This window comes from Hyperoodon ampullatus (assembly GCF_949752795.1).
Source record: "Hyperoodon ampullatus genome assembly, chromosome: 8".
Classification (NCBI taxonomy): domain Eukaryota; kingdom Metazoa; phylum Chordata; class Mammalia; order Artiodactyla; family Ziphiidae; genus Hyperoodon; species Hyperoodon ampullatus.
In genome coordinates this window covers 98603666-98626907 of record NC_136921.1, presented here as the reverse complement: position 1 = coordinate 98626907, position 23242 = coordinate 98603666, and the positions used below count along the sequence as shown (strand labels likewise).

Below are 23242 nucleotides of genomic sequence, written 5' to 3'. Positions count from 1 at the left end.
GCCATGGCCGCTGGGCCTGCGCGTCCGGAACCTCTGCTCGGCAGCGGGAGAGGCCACAACAGTGAGAGGCCTGCGTACCACAAAAAACAAAACAAAAAAAGTACACTAAAAGGAATTAATAACAGACTAGGAGATACAGAAGAATGCATAAGTAATCAGGAAGATACAGTATTGGAAATCACCAATTCAGAAGAGCAAAAAGGAAAACAAATTTAAAAAAATGAGGATAGTTGAAGGAACCTCTGGGACAACATTCCCATTTTAGGGGTCCTAGAAGGAGAAGAGCAAGAGAAGAAGGTTAAAAATGTATTTGATGAAATTATGGCTGAAAAAATTTATTCCTGAGGATGAAGAAAGAAACAGATTTCTAGGTATAGGAAGTACAAAGAGTTCCAAATAAGATGAACCTAAAAAGACCCACACCAAGACATATAATTAAAATGGCAAAAGTTAACGAGAGAATTTTAAAGGCAGCAAGAAAAAAAAAATAAAGACTAACATACAAAGGAACCTCCGTAAGGCTATCAGCTGCTTTTTCCATAGAAACTTGGCAGGTCAGAAGGGAGTGGCATGATATATTTAAAGTATTGAAAGGGAAAAACCTACAAGCCAGAATACTCTACCCAGCAAAATTATTATTCAGAATTGAAAGAGAGATGAACAACTTCTCAGAGAAGCAAAAACTAAGAGAGCTCATCTAACTGATGTTACAAGTGTTAAAGGGTCTTCTCTAAGTGGAAAAGGCTACAAGAAGAATTTATAGGAAAGGAAAATCCCACTAGAAAAGGCAAATATAAGATAAAGGTTGTGGATCAACTACTTAAATAAGCTAGTACAAGATTAAGAGACAAAAATTATAAAATCAACCATAACTACAATAAATAGTTAAGGGATAGACATGAATATGTAAAATATGACATTGAAAACACAAAATGTGGGGGGAGGGAATAAAAAATGTGGCTTTTTAAAAGTGTATAAATGTATCTGAACTTAAATGACTATCGGTTTAAAATAAGCACATAAAGTTCTAGGTCAACATATATGAACTCCACAGTAACCACAAATAAAAAAACTACAATAGATACAATAGATACACAAACCTACAATAGATACAAGCACACCACTAAAGAAAATCATCAAACCACAAGGGAAGGAAGTAAAAGAAGAAGATAACAGAGAAGAACTATAAAAACAACCAGAAAACTAGGGACAAAATGGCAATAAGTACACACTTATCAATAATCACTTTAAATATCAATGGGCTAAATGCTCCAGTCAAAAGACATAGGGTGGCTGACTGGATAAAAATGAAGACCCATCTATATGCTGCCTGCAAGAGACACATCTCAGAGACACACACACAGCCTGAAAGTGAGGGGATGGAAAAAGATAGTTCATGTAAATGGAAGAGGAAAAAAATGCTGAGGTAGCAATACTCATAGCAGACAAAGTAGACTTTAAAATAAAGTCTATAACAAAAGAAAACAAACAGCATTATATAATAATAAAGGGATCTGTACAAGAATAGGATTAACTTTCATTAACATATATGTACATAAAACAGGTGAACCTAATCAGGAGCATCTAAACATATAGAGCAAATATTAACAGACAGAAAGGCAGAAAAAGACAACAATACAATAATAGTACGGGACTTTAACACTCCACTTGTATCAATGGACAGAAAATCAATAAGGAAAGAGTGGTCTTAAATGGCACATTAGACCAGTTGGTCTTAATAGATATCTATGGGACTTTCGTCCAAAAACAGAAGAATACACATTCTTTTTAAATGCAGATGGGGGATTCCCTGGTGGCACAGTGGTTGGGAGTCCACCTGCCAATGCAGGGGACACAGGTTCGAGCCCTGGCCTGGGAAGATCCCACATGCCACGGAGCAACTAAGCCCATGCGCCACAACTGCTGAGCCTGTGCTCTGGAGCTCGCGTGCCACAACTACTGAAGGGCGTGCACCTAGGGCCCGTGCTCCACAACAAGAGAAGCCACTGCAATGAGAAGCCTGCACACAGCAATGAAGAACAGCCCCTGCGTGCCACAACCAGAGAAAGCCTGCGCACAGCAATGAAGACCCAATGCAGCCAAAAATTTAAAAAAATAAAAAATAAATAAAATTTAAATGCATATGGAATGTTTTTCAGGATAGATCACAAGCTAGGCCATAAAACAAGTCTCAACAAATTGAAGAGAACAGAAATTATATCAAGCATTTTTTTATGAACACAATGGTATGTAACTAGAAATCAACTACAGGAAGAAAAATGGGAAAACCACAAACGTGGAGACTACACAACATGCTATTAAAACCTATGGGTAGGTAAAGAAATCAAAGAGGAAATCAGAAAATACCTTGAAACAAATGAAAATAAAAACACAACTTTCCAAAATCTACGAGATGCAGCAAAAACAGTCCTAAGAGGGAAGTTTACGGCGACACAGGACTACCTCAAGAAAAAAGAAAAATTTCAAATGAACAACCTAACATACCATCTAAAGGAATTAGAAAAAGAACAAAGCCCAAAGTCAAAAGGAAGGAAATAATAAAGATCAGAGAGGAAGAAATGAAAAGGAGACTAAAAAAAAAAAACACCAATAGAAAGGATCAATGAAACTAAGAGCTGTTTTTTTGAAAAGATAAATAAAATCAATAAGCCTTTAGCCAGGCACTTTAAGAAAAAAAGACAGAGAACACAAATGAACAAAATAATAACTGAAAGAGGAGAAATTACAACTGATATCACAGAGGTACATAAAAACATCAGAAGAGAATACTATGAACAGCTATATGCCAACAAATTGGACAACCTAGAAGAAATGGATAAATTTCTAGAAACATACAATCTTCCAAGACTGAATGAGGAAGAAAGAGATAATCTGAACAGACTGATCACTAGTAGTGGAATTGAATTAGTAATCAAAAAACTCCCAGGAAACAAAAGTCCAGGACCTGACAGCTTCACAGGGAAATTCTATCAATAACAAACATATAAAGAAGAGCTGATACCTATCCTTCTCAAACTACTCCAAAAAACTGAAGAGGAGGGAACACTCCCAAATTCATTCTATGAGCCTACGATTATCCTGATACCAAAATCAGACAAAGACACCACAAAAAAAGAGAAAATTACAGGCCAACATCTCTGATTAATATAGTTGCAAAAATCCTCAACAAAATATTAGAAAACTGAATTCAACAATTATAAAAAGGATTATATACCGTGATCCAGTGGGATTTATTCCAGGGATGCAAGGATGGTTTAATACCTACAAATTAATCAATGTGATACACCACATTAACAAAACAAAGGATAAAAATCACATGATCATCTCAACAGATGTAGAAAAAGCATTTGAAAAAATTCAACAAACATTCATGATACAAACTTTCATCAAAGTTGGTATAGATGAAACATATCTCAACATAAATAAAGGCCATTTATGACAAACCGGCAGCTAACATCATACGCAATGTTGGAAAGCTGAAAGCTTTTCCTCTAAAATCAGAAACAAGACAAGGATGCCTACTCTTCCCATTTATATTTTACACAGTATTGGAAATCCTAGACACAGGAATCAGACAAGAAAAAGAAATAAAAGGCATCAAACTGGAAGGGAAAAGGTAAATCTGTCACTATTTGCAGATGACATTATACTTATATATAAAACCCTAAAGTCTCCACCAAAAAACTATTAGAATAAATTAATTCAGTAAAGTTGCAGCATACAAGATTAATATACAGAAGTCTGTTGCTTTTCTATACTCTTACAATGAACAATCACAAAGAGAAAGCAAAACAATCCTGTTTAAAATCACACCAAAAGAATAAAATACCTAGGAATGATCTTAACCAAGAAGGTGAAAGACCTATACTCTCCAAAACTATAAAACACTGGTGAAGGAAATTAAAGATGATATAAGGAAAGGGAAAGATATCCCATGTTCACAGAAATTTTGGTAAAATGTCCATACTACACAAAGCAATCTACAGATTTAATGCAATCCCTATCAAAAACCCATGACATTTTTCACAGAACTGGAATAATCATAAAATTTATATTGAACCACAAAAGATCCTGAATAGCCAAAGCAATCTTGAGAAAAATGAACAAAGTTGGAGTTAACATATGCACCCTGACTTCAGACTATACTACAAAGCTACAGTAATCAAAATAGTATGGTACTGGAATAAAAAGAGACACATAGATCAATGGAACAAAACAGAGAGTCCAGAAAGAAACCCACACATATATGGTCAATTATTTTACAACAAAGGAACCAAGAATATACAATGGGAAAAAGGTAGTCTCTTCAATAAACTGTGTTGGGGAAATTGGACAGGCACTTGACAAAGAAAGAAAATGGACCACTAACTTATACCATTTACAAAAATTAACTTGAAATGGATTAAAGACTTGAATGTAAGACCCGAAACCACAAAACTCCTAGAAGAAAACACAGAACACTCTTTGACATACATTGTAGCAATCTTTCTTGGGTTCTTTCTCCTAAGGCAAAGGAAACAAAAGCAAAAATAAAACAAATGGGACCTAATTAAGCTTAAAACCTTTTGCACAGCAAAGAAAACCATTGACAAAATGAAAAGACAACCTACTGAGTGGGAGAAAATGTTTGCAAATGGAATGACTGATAAGGGGTTAATAAACAAACTACGTAAACAGCAAATACAACTCAATATCAAAAATCCCAAACACCCCAATTAAAAAAATGGTCAGAAAACCTGAATAGACATTTCTTCAAAGAAGATGTACAGAGGGCCAACATGCACATGAAAAGATGCTCAACACTGCTTATCATCAGGGAAATGCAAATCAAAACCACAATGAGATATCACCTCACACCTGTCAGAAAGGCTATCATCAAAAAGACCACAAATAACAAACATTGGCAAGGATGTGGAGAAAGGGGAACCCTAGTGCAATGTTGGTGGGAATGTAAATTGTTGCAGCCATATGGAAAACAGTATGGAGGTTCCTCAAAAAACTAAAAATAGAACTACCATATGATCGAGCAATTTCTCCCAAGTATATATCTGAAGAAAATGAAAATACTAATTCAAAAACCCCAATGTTCAATAATAGTGGGGGACTTTAACACCTCACTTACACCAATGGACAAATCATCCAAACAGAAAATTAATAAGGAAACACAAGCATTAAATGACACAATAAACCAGATAGATTTAATTGATAGTTATAGGACATTCGATCCAAAAACAGCAGATTACACTTTCTTCTCAAGTGCGCATGGAACAGTCTTCAGGATAGATCACATCTTGGTTCACAAATCAAGCCTCAGTAAATTTGAGAAAATTGAAATCATATCAAGCATCTTTTCTGAGCAAAATGCTGTGAGATTAGACATCAATTACAGGGAAAATTACATAAAAACCACAAACACATGGAGGCTAAACAATACATTACTAAATAACCAAGAGATTACTGAAGAAATCAAAGAGGAAATCAAAAAATACCCAGAGAAAATGACAATGAAAACATGACGATCCAAAACCTATGGGATGCAGCAAAAGCAGTTCTAAGAGGGAAGTTTATAGCTATACAAGCCTACCTCAAGAAACAGGAAAAATCTCAAATAAACAATCTAACCTTACACCTAAAGGAACTAGAGAAAGAACAACAAACAAAACCCAAAGTTAGCAGAAGGAAAGAATTCATGAAGCTCAGAACAGAAATAAATGAAATAGAAACAAAGAACACAATAGCAAAGATCAATAAAACTAAAAGCTGGTTCTTTGAAAAGATAAACAAAATTGATAAACCATTAGCCAGACTCATCAAGAAAAGGAGGGAGAGGACTCAAATCAATAAGATTAGAATTGAAAAAGGAGAAGTTAGTTACAACAGACACCGCAGAATTACAAAGTATCCTAAGAGACTACTACAAGCAACTCTATGCCAATAAAATGGACAACCTGGAAGAAATGGACAAATTCTTCAAAAGGTATAACCTTCCAAGTCTGAACCAGGAAGAAATAGAAAATATGAACAGACCAATCACAAGTAATGAAATTGAAACTGTGATTAAAAATCTTCCAACAAACAAAAGTCCAGGACCAGATGGCTTCACAGGTGAATTCTATCAAACATGTAGAGAAGAGCTAACACACATCCTTCTCAAACTCTTCCAAAAATTGCAGAGGAAGGAACACTCCCAAACTCACTCTATGAGGCCACCATCACCCCGATAACAAAACCAGACAAAGATACTACAAAAAAAAGAAAATTTCAGACCAATATCACTGATGAATATAGATGCAAAAATCCTCAACAAAATACTAGCAAACAGAATCCAACAACAAATTAAAGAATCATACACCATGATCAAATGGGATTTATCCCAGGGATGAAAGGATTCTTCAATATATGCAAATCAATCAATGTGATACACCATAGTAAAAATTTGAAGAATAAAAACCATATGATCATCTCAATAGATGCAGAAAAAGCTTATGACAAAATTCAACACCCATTTATGATAAAAAAAGTCTCCAGAAAGTGGGCATAGAGGGAACTTTCCTCAACATAATAAAAGCCATATATGACAAACCCACAGCAAACATCATTCTCAGTGGTGAAAACCTGAAAGCATTTCCTCTAAGATCAGGAACAAGGATGTCCACTCTCACCACTATTATTCAACACTGTTTTGGAAGTCCTAGCCACAGCAATCAGAGAAGAAAAAGAAATAAAAGGAATACCAATTGGAAAAGAAGTAAAACTGTCACTGTTTGCAGATGGCATGATACTATATAGAGAGAATCCTAAAGATGCCACCAGAAAACTACTACAGCTAATCAATGAATTCGGTAAAGTTGCAGGATACAAAATTAATGCACAGAAATCTCTTGCATTCCTATACACTAATGATGAAAAATCTGAAAGACAAATTAAGGAAACACTCCCATTTACCACTGCAACAAAAAGAATAAAATACCTAGGAATAAATCTACCTAGGGAGACAAAACACCTGTATGCAGAAAACTATTAAGACACGGATGAAAGAAATTAAAGATGATACAAACAGATGGAGAGATATACCATGTTCTTGGATTGGAAGAATCAATATTGTGAAAATTACTATGCAACACAAAGCAATCTACAGATTCAATGCTATCGCTATCAAATTACCAATGGCATTTTTTACAGAACTAGAACAAAAATTCTTAAAATTTGTATGGAGACACAAAAGACCCTGAATAGCCAAAGCAGTCTTGAGGGAAAAAAACGGAGCTGGAGGAATAGACTCCCTGACTTCAGACTATACTACAAAGCTACAGTAATCAAGACAATAGGGTACTGGCACAAAAACAGAAATATAAATCAATGGAACAAGACAGAAAGCCCAGAGATAAACCCATGCACCTATGGTCAACTAATCTATCACAAAGGAGGCATGGATATACAATGGAGAAAAGACAGTCTCTTCAGTAAGTGGTGCTGGTAAAACTGGACAGCTACATATAAAAGAATGAACTTAGATCACTCCCTAACACAAAAATAAACTCAAAATGGATTCGAGACCTAAACGTAAGACTGGACACTATAAAACTCTTAGAGGAAAACCTAGGCAGAACACTGACATAAATCACAGCAAGATGTTTTTTGATCCACCTCCTAGAGTAATGGAAATAAAAACAAAAATAAACAAATGAGACCTAATGAAACTTAAAAGCTTTTGCACAGCAAAGGAAACCATAAACAAGAAGAAAAGACAACCCTCAAAATGGGAGAACAAATCAAAGGACAAAGCATTAATCTCCAATATATATAAATAGCTCATGCAGCTCAATATTAAATAAACAAACAAACAACCAATCCAAAAATGGGCAGAAGACCTAAATAGATATTTCTCCAAAGAAGACACACAGATGGCCAAGAAGCACATGAAAAGCTGCTCAACATCACTAATTATTAGAGAAATGCAAATCAAAACTACAGTGACAGGGCTTCCCTGGTGGTGCAGCGGTTGAGAGTCTGCCTGCCGATGCAGGGGACACGGGTTCTTGCCCTGGTCCGGAGAGATCCCACATGCCGCGGAGCGGCTGGGATCGTGAGCCATGGCTGCTGAGCCTGCGTGTCCGGAGCCTGTGCTCCACAATGAGAGAGGCCACAACAGTGAGAGGCCCACGTACCACACACACACACACAAAAAAAACTACAATGACATATCACCTCACACCAGTTAGAATGGGCATCATTAGAAAATCTATGAACAACAAATGCTGGAGAGGGTGTGGAGAAAAGGGAACCCTCTTGTACTGTTGATGGGAATGCAAATTGATACAGCCACTATAGAGAACAGTATGGAGGTTCCCTAAAAAACTAAAAATAGAATTACCATATGATCCAGCAATCCCACTACTGGGCATATACCCAGAGAAAACCATAATTCAAAAAGACACATGCACCCCAATTTCATTGCAGCACTATTTACCATAGCCAGGTCATGGAAGCAACCTAAATGCCCACCGAGAGATGAATGGATAAAGATGTGGCACGTTTATACAATGGAATATTACTCGGCCATAAAAATGAACGAAATTGGGTCATTTGTAGAGACGTGGTTGGACTTGGAGACTGTCATACAGAGTGAAGTAAGTCAGAAAGAGAAAAGCAAATACCGTATATTAACACATATATGTGGAACCTAGAAAAATGGTACAGATGAACCAGTTTGCAGGGTAGAAATAGAGACACAGATGTAGAGAACAATCGTATGGACACCAAGGGGGGAAAGCAGCTCCGGGGAGGGGGTAGTAAAAAAAAAAAAGAAAAAAAAAGAGTTCTTTTTTACACTTCAAAAATTAAACATGGTCCCGAATAGGAAAATCTACAGAGACAGAGAGTAAATTAGTGGTTGCCAGAGGCTAGGGAAGGGGAGAATGGGGAATGACTGCTAGTGGGTACAGGGTTTCTTTCTGTCATGATGAAAATATTCTGGAATTAGACAGTGGTAATGATTCCACAACTTTGTGAATGTACTATAAACCACTAAATTTTACATTTTAAACGTGAATTATATCTCAATAAACCCATTATTTTAGGAGGGAAAAAACCCCAATCTTCATAGCAGCATTATTTACAATAGCCAAGATATGGAATCAACCTAAGGGTCTATCAACAGATGACTGGATAAAGAAGATGTGAGAATATATATATATATTCTCTCTCTTTCTCTCTCTCTATATATACATATACATACGTGTACGTATATATACACAGACACAGACATATATATATATATATATATAGAGAGAGAATATTAGTCAGCCATAAAAAGGAATGAAATCTTGCCATTTGCAACAACATGGATAGACCAGAAAGGTATTATACTTAGTGAAATAAGTCAGACAAAGAAAGACAAATATTATATGTTAGCACTTATATGTGGAATCTAAAGAATAAAACAAAGCAATGAAAATAACAGAGACAGACTCACAGAAATAGAGAATAAACTAGTGGTTATCAGTGGGGGGAAGGAAGGTGGGAGGGGCAAAACAGGGGTAGGAGATTAAGAGGTACAAACTACTATGTATAAAATAAACAAGCTACAATGACTGATTGTTCAGTACAGGGAATATAGCCAATATTTTATAATAACTTTAAATGGAGTATAATCTATAAAAGTATTGAGTCACTCTGTTGTACACCTGAAACTAATGTAATACTGTAAATCAACTATACTTCGATAAAGAAAGAGAGAACATAGGCTTTCTACATTGGCAGCAAATGACCATGCATAAAATAATTATAATAAAGTTTTATACTGTCACAGAATGAGCCTTGGCTTCACAATTTTAGGTTTCAGTATTATATTATAGGTGTGTAAATAGAAGTCACCTGGATTTCAATGAGGGACCAAACTTAGGGAGGCTTAAAATCTTGTCCAAAGTTATAGAATTAGTAAATGACAGAGCTAAGTCCTCTCAAAATCCAGCAAAATTTAGCTTGACAACTGGCATTAAAAAATTAGAAAACAAAAATCAAAAAACGAAATCTCATACCTGTAGTCTTCCCTTTTCATAGGCCAGTTTATTTTTACTCTCAGTAATTTTTCCCAAGACATTTTCCACCTGCTGTTGGGCAAGCTGATAAAGCAAACACAGGTATCAGTACCTCTAGGCATAGAATGAATAATCATTTTCTTTCTTAAACAAGTATTTATACCCTTACTATTTCTAAAGTAATGAATCCAGGATTCATATTTATTTGCTACTGCTACCACTTAGTCTGTCTTTAGACAGCTGATCATAGTGTAATATGAAACATGTAGAGAGACTGCTAATGAAAATATGAGTGCCTTAGGACTCACTGTTGTTCTTTGTTTCCTAATTCTGTTTTTGTTATGTCAAGTATTCCTTTGTAGTTGCAACCTAACCCAGATGTGGGGTGGTTTTATCAGTGGTTGCAGATATGCAGTTTGAGGATTATATGCAGTTGGCCCTCTGTATCCACAGGTTCCACATCTACTGGTTAAACCAACTGTGGATCAAAAATATTCAGGAAAAATTAATTTCCAGTAAGTTCCAAAAAGCAAAACTTGAATTTGCCACACACGGGCAACTGACAACTATTTAAATAGCATTACATTGTGTTCGGTATTATAAATAATCTAGAGATGATTTAAAGTATATGGAAGGATGTGCATAGATTATATGCAAATATCACACCATTTTATATAAGGGACTTGAGCATCCACAGATTTTGGTATCTGGGGGGTCCTGGAACCAATCCCCCACACATACTGAGGGATGATTGTAGTTATTTAAGACAGTGGGAGCTACAAATGATCACAACCATTTGGTCAATAGCAGACACCTCAGTTACCATAGTAAAAGGCAGTAAAAAAAGAAAAAAAAACTGAAAAAAAAACAAAAGAAATGTTTGTCGGAAACTCCAACATTGTTTGATCAAGTACTCAACGTAATGTTATCTAGGACAAACATTACTGAAGTCTCTGTATTTCATGAAATTACATATTTAATCATTCAAACAGCCTTTAATAATGAGGGTTTTTTCTTTTTTGCGGTACGCAGGCCTCTCACTGTTGTGGCCTCTCCCGTTGTGGAGCACAGGCTCTGGATGCTCAGGCTCAGCAGCCATGGCTCACGGGCCCAGCCACTCCGCGGCATGTGGGGTCTTCCTGGACCAGGGCACGAACCCATATCCCCTGCATCGGCAGGCGGACTCTCAACCACTGTGCCACCAGGGAAGCCCTGGGATTATGTTTTGGTCAAGCCTTCAGCAGAAAATATATGACAAGGATGGCCAATAATGCTACAAAAACAAAGCTACACCATAACCATAAAAGCTGAATTATTTAAAACTTAAAATTCAGTTCCAAGTCCTATAAATCAAGGTGCCCAATGTGCTGCAAAACGTAGGTATAGCTTATAAAAAGTCAAGAGCCAGATTTAACCAAAAATATGCTAGCTATTACAAATAAAAACACTCAAAAATAACTTTGCTTGCCTTCTTGGAATGTGGAAGGCTTTTTATTTTTTTTTAAATAACTTGGATAGTCTGGGTCTCTTATAAAATGTGTCCAAGAATTTTTAAAATAATGGCACTTTTTTCTTCAATAAAATTCCCTCTTTTAGGCAAAGGCATAAAGAATTCTATTACTCTTTCAAATACACTTTTAAAATAATTTCCCCTTTTTGCCACCCAAGAGAACACTAATGCACTGATAAGTGAAAACTAAGAAAAATCAAAATGTGTTACTGTTTGACACAAAGTCACTTATTTAAATTTATGACAAACAAAAATAAATTGTTCCAGTTGCTAAAGGAAAGTAGATGTTAAGGCAGTCACTTAAATGACTGTTTTCAGATTATTTAAATAGGCCCTGTACTTAAGGAAATTGGTGGAACACCAAAAATTAGAGAGAGACCACTTAAATGAGTGAATATCTCAGATTCTGAGTTGTGGAATGCAGAACTCAATGTAACCTTTGCTTAAATAATCTTGGCAATATACTATAAAATTTATTAATATACAGAGCAAAACAGAAACTGGAGAATCACCCCAGAAACAGCATACAAAGAAAAATGCTAATGGTTAGAATATACATTTTAACTCAAGCACAAAAACATCACTCCTTGGAAAAGGAGGAAGCTAACACAGAAAGAATTATCTTAAGATATGAAAGGTAGGTTGACAAGGATCAACAGTAAGCCACAAAGTGATTTCTAAAATAATTTTAAAAATCTGGGTAAGCTCTAAAAGTTAGCAGAAGCTGTTAGAAGGATACATAAAACCAAGAGATAGTAGCATCTTGGTAAAGCTGTTTTATAAGTAGATTGTTAAGTACGAATTTTATTCAAAATGTTTAACAACCAGTATGACATAGGCCCCCGCAAATGGAACCGACTCTGTCACCCTCACAAGTATACACTGACTGAATGTCACCCTAGTTTTAAGAAATACTACATTTAATACATTGTTTAATTTCAAGTCATTATAATCCTAGTTGTGTATGCAACTAATTCTACTTCTGTCTGCTGCTACCATTTGAAAACGTATGTTTAAAATACAAATGAGAAGTGGGGCAAATAGTCATTTAACTTGAATCCAGGAATAGTAACCTTCTCACATTTGGATCTTTTCTCATTGTGTTTCCCTGCATGACTGCCTGTGGTAACGGACTTAAATTACACCATTATTGGGGCCTCCCTGGTGGCGCAGTGGTTGAGAGTCCGCCTGCCGATGCAGGGGATACGGGTTCGTGCCCCGGTCTGGGAGGATCCCATATGCCGCGGAGCGGCTGGGCCCGTGAGCCATGGCTGCTGAGCCTGCGCATCCGGAGCCTGTGCTCCGCAACGGGAGAGGCCACAACAGTGAGAGGCCCGCGTACCACAAAAAAAAAAAAAAAAAAAAAAAAAAAAAAAAAAAAAAAAAAAAAAAAAAAATTACACCATTATTCATAGCAAACAGACTTGTGGTTGCCAAGGGGGAGGGGAGAATGGGGGAGGGAGGGAGTGGGAGTTTGGGGTTAGCAGGTGCAAACTATTATATATAGACTATATAAACAACAAGGTCCTACTGTATAGCACAGGGAACTATATTCAATATCCTGTGATAAACCACATGGAAAAGAATATTTAAAAATATAAAAGTGGGCCTCCCTGGTGGCGCAGTGGTTGAGAGTCCGCCTGCCGATGCAGGGGATACGGGTTCGTGCCCCGGTCTGGGAGGATCCCATATGCCGCGGAGCGGCTGGGCCCGTGAGCCATGGCTGCTGAGCCTGCGCATCCGGAGCCTGTGCTCCGCAACGGGAGAGGCCACAACAGTGAGAGGCCCGCATACCACAAAAAAAAAAAAAAAAAAAAAAAAAAAAAAAAAAAAAAAAAAAAAAAAAATATAAAAGTATAACCGAGTCACTTTGCTGTACAGCAGAAATTAACACAACGTTGTAAATCAACTATATTTCAATAAAAAAATTTAAAAATTACACAGTCATTAAAGGCTGAAATGGCAAACATAAACCTAAAATTAGGAAGTGTGAGAAAAAGAAGAAATTATATTTATACAAGTATACTGTATATGTTGGCCCTGTGAGGGGCACTTTACTCACAGTATGACATTTAATCCTCACAGCCTGGTAAGACACACATGACCCTCTTTGTGCTCTACCCAATCAACATTTCTTTAACACCTATTATGTATTAGGCGTTACGGTAGGCAAGGGAGTATACAGATGAGTAACTACTCTTCTTGCATTAGAAGAGAGTGAAGGCAGATGCATAAGCAGGTCAATTTCTAACTTAGCAGTTAGAAATGTAGTAACTATTTTGATATGGGTTTGCACAGTAGAACCCCACAGTTAGGGCAGATCCCCTTGGCGCTGAAGGCCATAGAGGTTAAGAACTTGCCCAGGTCACACAGTAAATGGAGCCGAGTATTGTAACCAGGTCTGAATTTAAATCTGTGGTGTGGCATACACAACACACATTCATATGTGTATCTCTAAAAATCAGTAAGAGGTTATACTAGAGGGTAGTTTTTATTGAGAATTTCAAGTGTTAATTCTCAAAGAACAATAGGTTTAATGACATTGCTCGGATTGAAAAAAAAAAAAGTTCTTAACCTCTTTCCTCAAGACTCATACAGCCAAGTGAGGCACTTCCAGGCAGGTTTGGTCAGAGAAGATTCTTTGCATAGACATATAAGCTGGAATTGAGGTATGGGATATCACTGGGAGACCTTAATCAAGAGATGCTGTGGACAGGCAAGAATCAGCATTGAGCAAATCACTTGCAAGACCCGTCAAAGTCACTAATAGGATAAGGTCACAGGCCTGCTCACTGGCAGTAGAGGCATGAAAGAATCATGCAGACTGAGATATGGTCTTCCAGAGAGACCCAAGCCAGGTGGGTGGATAAGCCCAGCTGAGGCCTGGCCAACAGGAAAGGACATGGATGAATCTTTAATCTTGGGGGAGGGAGGCGTGGTTTGAGACAGTACCAGGAATTAGAGCTAATGCACCTTGTTGCTCTGATAGGAACTTACAGGCTTTCTTCTGAGACAGTTGAGATACTAAGAATTCAATAAATGTTAGAATGCTCTACATGTTTTACATGTATTAACTTACTTAACCTCAACAACCTCCTAATAATAGTATGATTATCCCCATTTTGAGACATTAAGAAACTCAGGCTCCGAGAGGTTAAGGATCACACCCAAGGTCACAGCCAAAATTGAAATATAGATAGTCTGGCTCTAAAGCCATGAAAAATTAGAGTATTTATACATATATTTTTAATTTTTATTTATTTATTTATTTTTGGCTCTATGGGGTCTTCGTTGCTGCGCACGGGCTTTCTCTAGTTGCAGTGAGTGGGGGCTACTCTTCATTGGGGTGTATGAGCTTCTCATTGAGGTGGCTTCTCTTTGTTGCAGAGCACAGGCTTTAGGCATGCAGGCTTCAGTAGTTGTGGCACGAGGGCTCAGCAGTTGTGGCTCGCGGGCCCTAGAGCGCAGGCTCAGTAGTTGTGGCACATGGGCTTAGTTGCTCCGTGGCATGTGGGATCTTACTGGACCAGGGCTTGAACCCATGTCTCCTGCATTGGCAGGCGGATTCTTAACCACTGCACCACCAGGGAAGTCCCAGGATTTAGATTTAGTCTCTGTAATTTTTTATAGTTGAAGTAATGAGCAGCTTATGACAGAGTTTGAAAGAATTTAGTTCAGATTAAGGCAGACTTCACAACAGGGCCTTCTTTGGAATTTTGAAAGATGATTTGCATGTTATAGAAGCAATGGCTAATTCTTTCTCAAGTATTCAGAAGCACATGGAAAGCTTATTAGCTGTTTAACATAACAATCATCTCTTTAAATCTCCTTCACCTGGAGATGTTTTAAGACTTCTACCATTTATTAGTAATGGATTGACCTTGTCAAGTAGCTTTTAGGAATCGAACTTACTATTCATTTCCTAATGGATCGAACTGTCAGAAAGAGAAAAAAAATACAAGTTTCTTCCTCACAATTTATGGAAAAGAAAATATTTTAAAGCATTAGAAATATTGGTGCTTTTCAGCATTATAGATCATCTGTGTAGGCAGACATTTAAAGGCTGTCTTAAACTCTTGTTTTCCTAAATCCTCTATTGTCTGAATACCGTAGGGCTCTCTGACATATTTAGCCTGCATTATTCAGACTTGTGATAATTATCAAAAAAATGAAGGAAACCCATCTCCTGATTTCTGATTGTTTTTAAAACTCATAGTCATTAATTGCTACTTTAGACTGACTTTTTATACCCCCAATGGTAATCAGAAGTTGCTTGCTCAAGTTCTAGGGAAGCAATTTGATCTGCCAGTTGCTTATTCTTTTGCTCTAGAGTTTGCAGGTTGCAGGTTAATGCATTTATGCCTACCTTTAGAAGAAAAAAGAGAAAAGAATTCTATGCCAGATCCAAAAATATTATCTTGTTTTTTGTTTGTTTGTTTTTTTGCGGTACGCAGGCCTCTCACTGTTGTGGCCTCTCCCATTGTGGAGCACAGGCTCCGGACGTGAAGGCTCAGCGGCCATGGCTCACGGGCCTAGCTGCTCCACGGCATGTGGGATCTTCCCGGACCAGGGCACGAACCCGTGTCCCCTGCATCGGCAGGCGGACTCTCAACCACTGCACCACCAGAGAAGCCCTTATCTTGTTTTTAAAATGACATTTTTAACTGTAAAATAAATGGTATCTTATGAATGTGTTTCCCTGCTTTTTAGTTGTCTTTAGCAGGAGAGTTATTACAAATTGCATAGTGTACATTTACTAGAAGTGAAAGTCCTTCTGATACTTGGTACCTATTTATATATTAACTCGAGCATATAAATATAGAGGCAAAAATACTCCAAAAAATATTAGCAAAATGAATCCAGCAATAAATAAAAGGATAACAAATCAGGACTAAGTGTAGTTTATTCTGGTAATACAAGGCTTGTTCAACATTCAAAATTAATTACAATAATTCACCACATCAATAGACTATAGAAGAAAAACCATATGACCATCTCAATAGACACAGAAAAAGCATTTCACAAAATTCAAATTAATTTATGATAAAAACCCAGTAACCTAGAAATGAAAGGGAACCACCTCTATGTGATCAATTATGTCTGTAAAAACCTACAACTAATATCAGTATTGGTGGAAGACTGAATGTTTTCCCCTAAGACTGGGAAAAAGGCAAGGATATCTGCTCTTGCCATTCCTATTCAGTATCATACGGGAGGCCTTAGCTGGTGCAACAAGGTAAGAAAAAGTAATAAAAAGCATAGAAATTGGAAAGGGAGAAAGAAAACTGTCTCCACTTACAACAGACATGATAGTCTACATAGGAAATCCCAAAGAATCTACAAAAGAAATCCTAGAATAAGTGAGTTTAGTAAGGTTGAAGGATACAAGGTCAAATCAATTGTATTTCTATATATTAGCAACAAACTATTGGAAATTGATATTTCTTAAAAGTTCCATTTATAACAGCACCAAAATCCATGAAATTCTTAGGTACAAATCTAAGAAAAAATATGTCCAATATTTGACATGCTGAAAATTACAGTATGCTGACAAGACAAATCAAAAGCCTAAATAAAATGGAGAGACATACTGTGGCCCTGTATTAGGAAGATACAATATTGCTAAGATGTCAATTCTCTCTAATCCCAATTTAAATTGTGTGGGATAATTTACCAGTGTCCGCCCTTTGGTGGGGTCTAGACTGTGAGGCTAGAAAAAAATGCCCTGTAAGAAATGCTAAAGGGAGCTCTTCAGGCTGAAATAAAAGGGGATTAGATAATAACTGGAATCCACATAAAGAAATAAAGGGTACCAGAAAATGTAGCAATGTAGGTACATGTAGAAGACATATAAATATGTAGTTCTTGTTTGTAACTCAGTTATCTATAAATCAAAAATATATAGTAAAAGAAAGGTTAAGGGAATTAAAATAGTGCACCAGAAATATCTACTTAACACAAAGGAAGGCAATACTGGAGAAACAGAGGATCAAATATCACATAAAACATATAAAAAAATAGTAAAGTGGCAGATGTAAATCCTACCTTATGGGTAATGATGTTAAATATTAATGGATTAAACACTCCAACTAAGAAGCAGAGACAGGCAGAATAAATTTTTTAAAAGACCCAACTGTATGCTGTTTATAAGAGACACACTTTAGATCCAAAGACACAAATGGGTTGAAAATAAAAGGATGGGAAAAGATATATGATGTAAACAGTAATCTGAAAAGAGCTGGAGTGGCTACACTAACATGAGACAAAGTAGATATTAAGACAAAAATCTGTGAGATAAAGAAGGACATTATAGGGTTTCCCTGGTGGCGCAGTGGTTGAGAGTCCGCCTGCCGATGCAGGGGACATGGGTTCGTGCCCCGGTTCGGGAAGATCCCACATGCTGCGGAGCAGCTGGGCCCGTGAGCCATGGCCGCTGAGCCTGCGCGTCCAGAGCCTGTGCTCCACAACGGGAGAGGCCACAACAGTGAGAGGCCCACGAAACAAAAAAAAAAAAAAAAGAAGGACATTATATATTGAAAAAAGGATCAACCCATTAAGAAGATAACATTTATAAATGCATTTGCATCTAACAACACAACCCCAATGAAGCAAAAACAATACAGAAAAAACTGACAGAATTGAAGGGAGAAATAACAATTCAACACTAACAGTTGAAGACTTCAATATCCCTCTTTCAATAATAGGTGGAACAGTTACATGATCAATGAAGAAACAGCTGATGACTTGAACAACACTATAAAGCAACTGGACCTAACACACATCTTTAGAACACTCCACCAAACAATAATAGAATACACATTTTTCTCAAGTGCACATGAAGCGTGCTCTAGGATATACCACATGTTAAACCATAAAACAACTCTCAATAAATCTGAAAGGACTGAAATTATATAAAGTATGTTCTCCAACAACAATGAAAGAAAATTAAATGAATAAAAGAAGGAAATTTGGAAAATTCACATATATGGGGAAATCAACAACATATTTCTAAATAATCAATGGGTCAAAGAGGAAATTACAAAGGAAATTAAAGAATATTTTGAGATGAATGAAAATGAAAATATAACATGATAAAGAAAATGTATGGTATGCAGCTAAAGTGGTGTTTAGAGGGAAATATGTAGCTGTATAAACTTATATTTAAAAAAAGAGAAATATCTGGTATCAATAACCTAAGCATCCATCTTAAGAACCTAGAAAAAGAAAATTAAACTCAAAGCAAGCAAAAGGAAGAAAATAATAAGGATTATAGCAGAAATAAAACAGAGGCTAGAAAAACAATAGAGAAAATCAGTAAAACCACAAGTTGGTTCTTTGACAAGATCAACAAAATTGACAAACCACTGTGGTATTAACCAAGAAAAAAATATAAAGAATACACAAATTGCTAAAATTAGAAATGAAAGAAGAGAGATTGTATTGAACTCCCAGAAATTAAAAAGGGGCTACTAGGAACAACTGTATGCCAATAAATTACATAGCCTAGATGAAATGGACAAATTCCTAGAAAGACCCAAATGACTAAAACTCAAAAAGAAGTAGAAATATGAATTGAACTATAACAAATAAAGAGACTGGATCAATAATAATAATAATTAAAAACAAAACACTCCCCACAAAGAAAAACCTAGAACCAGATGGCTTTACTGTTGAATTCTACAAAACACTGAAAGAATTAACACCAATCCCTCACAAAGTCTTCTCAAAATAGGAGAGGGAACACTATCAAATCATTTTAAGAGGCCAATATTATTCAATACCTTGATACCAAAACCAAAGATGTCACAAGAAAAAAAACCCAAAAAACTATGTGGTAACCCTTATTAATATAGATTCTTAAATCCTCAACAAAATAATAGCAAGCCAAATCAAACAACATATGAAAAGGATTATACACCATGATCAAGTGAAATTTATCCCCCAAAGGAAAACTTGGTTCAACATTTGAAATCAATCAATGTAATACACCTTAGTAATAGAATAAAGGACAAAATCCACAAGATTATTCCAACAGATATAGAAAAAGCAACTGAACAAGTTCAACATATTTTCATGATAAAAATTCCCAACAAACTAGGAATAGAAGGGAATTTCCTCATCCTGATCATGGGCATTTCGGACACAGCTAACATCATACTTAATGGTGCCAAACTGAAAGCTAACCCTCTAAACTCAGGAACAAAACAAGGATGTCTGCTCTCATCACTTCTATTCAACCTCTCATGGCTGGAGGTTCTAGCCAAAGCAATTACACAAGAAAAAGAGACAAACAGCAACAAATTGGAAAGGAAAAAATAAAACTATCTCCATTTGCAGATGGCACAACCTTATATAGAGAAAATATATACTCTATTGTTAAGATTGCAATACTCTCCAAATTGATCTACAGGATCATACAAACCCTATCAAAATTCCAGCTCCTCTTTTTTTGCAGAAATGGAAAATCTGATCCTGAAATTCATATAGACATGCAAGGATCCAGAATAGCCAGAACAATCTCAAAAAAAATAAAGTTGGAGGGCTCACACATCTCAATTTTAAAACTTATTACAAAGCTACAGTAATCAAGACCATGTGGTACTGGCATACGTACAGTCATATATATCAATGCAATGGAATTGAGAGTCCAGAAATAAGCCCATGCATCTATGGTTAACTAGATTTTGACAAGGGAGCCAACATCATTCAATAGAAAGAACAGTCTTCCAACAAATCGTCCTGGGATAACTGGATATCCACAGGCAAAATAATGAAGTTAAACCTCTACCTCATACCATATATAAAATTTAACACAAAATGGATCAAAGACCAAAATGTAATCTGTAAAACTATAAAATTGTTAGAATAAAAAATGGGTGCAGGATGACAGTTGCAAGATGGGGGAGTAGAAGGACATGAGCTCACTCCTTCATACAAAAACACCAAAATCACAACTAACTGCTGAACAACCATAGAACATAAAACACTAGAACCTACCTAAAGAGACACCCTTCATCCAAAGACAAAGAGGAAGCCACAACGAGATGGTAGGAGGGGCACAACTGCAATAAAATCAAATCCCATACCCACTGGGTGGGCGACCCACAAACTAGAAAGTAATTATACCTGAAAAGGTCTCCCACAGGACTGAAAGTTCAGAGCCCCATGTCGGCCTTCCCAGCGTGGGGACCTGGTAAGAGGAGGAAGAGCCCCCAGAGAATCTGGTTTTGAAGGCCAGCGGGGTTTGATCGCAGGAATTCCACAGGAATGGGGAAAGAGAAACTCCACTCTTGGAGGGCACAGGCAAGGTCTCATGTGCACCAGGACCCAGGGAAAAAAAGCAGTGACCTCATAAGAGACTGGGCCAGACCTACCTGCTAGTATTGGAGGGTCTCCTGGAGAGGCAGGGGAGGTGCTATGGCTCACTGCAGGTACAAAGACACTGGCAGCAGTAGTTGTGGGGAGTAATCATTAGCATGAGCACTCCTGGACGCTGCCATTTCCTCCCAATGACCTAGCCCCACCCAACAGCCTGTAGGCTCCAGTGCTGGGACGCCTCAGGCCAAACAACCAACAGGGCGGGAATACAGTCATACCCATCAGCAGACAGGCTGCTTAAAGTCTTCCTGAGCATGGCCCTGCCCAGAGGGACAAGAACCAGCTCTACCCACCAGTGGGCAGGAACCAGGAAGCCTGCACAAGCCTCTTAGACAGCCTCAGCCACCACAGGGCAGACAGCAGAAGCAAGAAGAACTACAATCCTGCAGCTTGCGGAATGGAAACCGCAATCACAGAAAGTTAAGACAAAATGAGACGGCAAAGGAATATGTCCCAGATGAAAGAAAAAGATAAAACACCAGAAGAACAACTAAGTGAAGTGGAAATAGGCCACCTACTGGAAAAAGAATTCAGAGTAATGATATTGAAGATGTTCCACGATCTCAGGAAAAGAATGGAGGCACACACTGAGAAGATACAAGAAATGTTTAAAAAAGACATAGAGGAACTAAAGCCCAAACAAACAGAGATGTACAATACAATAACTGAAATGAAAAATACACTAGAAGGAATCAATAGCAGAATAATTGAGGCAGAAGAATGGATAAATGAGGTGGAAGACAGAATGGTGGAAATCACTGTTATGGAGCAGAATAAAGAAAAAAGAATGAAAAGAAATGAAGAAAGTCTAAGAGACTTCGGGACAACATTAAATGCACCAACATTCACATTATAGGCCTCCAAGAAGAAGAATAGAGAGAGAAAGAACCTTTGAAAATATTTGAAGAGATAATAGCTGAAAACTTCCCTAACATGGAAAAGGAAACAGTAACCCAAGTCCAGGAAGCAGAGAGACTCCCAGGTAGGATGAACCCAAGGAGGAATATGCCAGGACACACACTAATCAAACTGACAAAAATGAAAGACAAAGAAAAGATATTAAAAGCAACAAGGGAAAAGCAACAAGTAACATACAAAGGAATTCCCGTAAGGCTATCAAGTGATTTCTCAGCAGAAACTCTGCAGGCCAGAAGGGAGTGGCAAGATATATTTAAAGTGATTAAAGGCAAGAACCTAAAACCAGGAATACTCTACCCACCAAGGCTCTCTTTCAGATTTCAAGGAGAAATCAAAAGCTTTATAGACAAGCAAAAGCCAAGAGAATTCAGCACCACCAGACCACCTTTACAACAAACACTAAAGGAACTTCTCCAGGTGGAAAAGAAAAGGCCACAACTAGAAACAAGAAAATTATGAATGGAAAGCTCAGCAGTAAAGGTAAACATACAGTTAATGTAGGAAATCATCTGCACACAAATATGATATCAAAACCAGTAACTGTGAGAAGAGGAGAGCACAAATGCAGGATATTGGAATTGCATTTGAAATTAAAAGACTAGAAACTTAAAGCAATCTTCTTTATATACAGACTGCTGTATCAAAAGCTCATGGGAACCATAAACCGAAAATCTGCAATAGATACACACAAAAAAGAAAAAGGAATTGAAACACAACATTAAAGTTGGTCATCAAAGCACAAGATAAGAGAACAAAAGAGGAAGGAAAGAAGAAAGACCTACAAAAACAAATCCAGGGAATTCCCTGGTGGTCCAGTGGTTAGGACTTGGCACTTTCACTGCCATGTCCCAAAACAAGGGATGCAGCCAAAAAAACCCACAAAAAAACCCAAATCCAAAACAATTACGAAAATGGCAAGAGGAACACACATATTGATAATTACCTTAAATGTAAATGGATTAAATGCTCCAACCAAAAGACACAAGACTGGCTGAATGGATACAAAAACAAGATCCGTATATATGTTGTCTATAAGAGACCCACCTCAGATCTAGGGACACATACAGACTGAAATTGAGAGGATGGAAAAAGACATTCCATGCAAATAGAAATCAAAAGAAAGCTGAAGTAGCCATACTCATATCAGACAAAATAGACTTTAAAATAAAGACTGTTACAAGAGATAAAGAAGGCCACTACATAATGATCAAGAGATCGATCTAAGAAGAAGCTATAACAATCGAAAACGTATATGTACCCAACATAGGAGCACTCCAATATATAAGGCAAATACTAACAGCCATAAAAGGAGAAATTGACAGTAATACAATAATAGTGGGGGACTTTAACACCCCACTTTCATCCAAGAACAGAT

The 23242-nt window shown here is 37.0% G+C and overlaps 1 pseudogene across 1 annotated transcript in view; it reads right to left on the bottom strand.

Annotated features, from left to right (window-relative positions):
• Positions 1-23242, bottom strand: part of LOC307057539 (coiled-coil domain-containing protein 150-like) — a 197461-nt pseudogene that overhangs the window by 126041 nt on the left and 48178 nt on the right. The window contains exons 14-15 of the transcript in view: positions 15822-15937; positions 10062-10145 (exon numbers count right to left, since the gene is read on the bottom strand). The product of the transcript in view is annotated as a coiled-coil domain-containing protein 150-like (transcript). The remainder of the gene's footprint in view (positions 1-10061; positions 10146-15821; positions 15938-23242) is intronic.